Consider the following 2,439-nt stretch of genomic DNA (forward strand, 5'->3'; position numbering starts at 1 on the left):
TTGTGATGTTATAACTATAAATATTTATGCCTGCTTTTATTAGTTTTTGTTTGTTACATGGTCTATCTTTTCTCAGTGATCAAATTGGTGAAGCAATTTCATAACAGGCTTTACTATTTGGTAAATGACATTCCCTCCAACTATGCTTTTTTCTTAGAGGGTTTTTTATTTGGTTGGTTGTTTTGTTTTTGTTGTTGTTGTTAGATTCTTTCTTTTTTCTCTCCTGAAAAGAAAAACTGTTAGGATTTTGATTGAAATTAATATTTTCTTGTGTATCAGTCAAAGTCTAATCTGGAAAACAGAAATCACATTCTTTCTTTATCAGAGAAAATTTAACATTAAAAATTGTGTAACCAGGTATTGGAGGACCAAAAAAGCAAAACTTGGACACACATTGTATATATTTATACATATATAAACTCTTAAATAAGAGATCATCTACCCTTGAAATTAGAGTACAATCTCAGTCTAGTTTATTGTATTGTACAAATATAAATTTCCTAGTTTTAATAATGTACTATAGTTATGTAAGATGTTAACATTGAGGGAAGCTGGGTGATGGACACATGAAAACTCTATTAATTTTCCCACTTCTCATGAATCTATAATTATTTTAAAGTAAAAATTTGAAAATAACATTTTAAAAAAAGATCATTTACCCAGAATGTTTGAAATTTGATCAGTTAAGCATTAACCATATTTCTGATGTTTATATATGTTAACTTCAAAGGCCTGCAATGTTAGAAAATTGTGCAGTGAAACACATACACGCAAATTCAATTCATAGTAATTCAATTTTTTCAAACCTTTTTTGCCTGCTAAAAGATTTAGCACCATATCTTTCATGTTACCAATGAGACATCTGTGACTTCACATGATCATCCATTTTGGTCTACAATGTTGAAGTAAAGATATCCAATAAGAGAACTTCCCTTATCTATGAGTACTTAAAATCTCAAACCCAGCTATCTTTGTTACTCTTTCCCATACACTTTCACCATTCCCCTATTAATGAGATGTGGGAAGGTGGGGAGGTGACCACTTGATCACATTTGGGGAGCTGCTGGGGAAGAAGAGGCAGTGAAAACATGAATTTTGTGGCAACATTTTGGTGCTTGGGCCAGACTCCCTGCCAGGTCCTCTCCATCCAGAGAGATAGATCAAGCTTACAATCACGTAATTGTGTTCAAAAAGTGTACTTAACAAGATTTTCTGAAATAGGGCATGGAAGAGTGTCAGAATCTGGACTCCCAGTTAGCCTCTCTCTCCAATAGGTTCTATGGTGAGGGAATAAAGAAAGTGTGAGACCTGACAAAGTTAGAAGGCCTCTGTGATTCATAGGATTGATAGAACTCTTGAGGGTCCATGTTTAGGCAGGATAGAAACCTATGCTGGAAAGAGTAAGGTTTAACATTAATTTCTAGCTTTATTACGTTAAAGTCAAAAAATGTTTCCTGCATAATTTTTGCTTTATACAATTGAGATTTTCTTGTTAATTGTTTTTTGTGTAGTGAAACAGAGGTAATATCTATTGGTAAGATTCTAAGCTTACATATGTTCTACATATTTTATTATTTTTTAAAAATTTGATATTTGAATAGGTAATACACTTGTGGTTCAAAATTCAAAAGGTGTATAAGGGTATATAGAGTGTAAAGTTTCCTTCTCATCTCAGCTCTCCAACCAACCAGTTCTCCTCCGCAAAGGCAGTCAATATTACTAGTTTCTCCTGTGTTCTTCCAAGATATCATTTTATGCATACACAAGGAAATACATATGTATATTTATATACACATATTTATATACATATTTATATTATATTTATATACCGGAATCACTCATTTGTCTATGCCAAGAAATTTGGAAGACAGCTATCTGGCCAGCCTACTGGAACAGATCCATACCTCTGCCCATTCTAAAGAAAGGTGATCCAACAGAATGTGGAAATTATCAAACATTATCATTAATATCACATGCAAGTAAAATTATGCAAAAGATAATTCAAAAACATTGTAGCAGCACATCCACAGGGAATTGCCAGAAATTCAAGCCAGATTTAGAAGAGGACATGGAATGAGGGGTATTATTACTGATGTCAGATGAATCTTGGTTGACAGCAGAGAATACTAGAAAGATGTTCACCTGTGTTTTATTGACTATGCAAAGGCATTCGACTGCATGGATCATAGCAAATTATGGATAACATTGCAAAGAATGGGAATTCCAGAACATTAATTGTGCTCATGAAGAACTTGTACATAGACCAAGAGCCAGTTGTTTGAATAGAAGAAGGGAATATCACATTGTTTAAAATCAGGAAGGGTGTGCATCTGGGTCATGTTCTTTCACCATACTTGCTCAATCTGTATGCTGAGCAAATACTCCCTCCAAGAAGGGGAATGTATGAAGAAGAATGCAGCATCAGGATTGGAGGAAGAC

The sequence above is a fragment of the Orycteropus afer genome, unplaced genomic scaffold (assembly GCF_000298275.1).
Source record: "Orycteropus afer afer isolate SDZICR_OR568_19922 unplaced genomic scaffold, OryAfe1.0 scaffold00888, whole genome shotgun sequence".
Lineage (NCBI taxonomy): Eukaryota > Metazoa > Chordata > Mammalia > Tubulidentata > Orycteropodidae > Orycteropus > Orycteropus afer.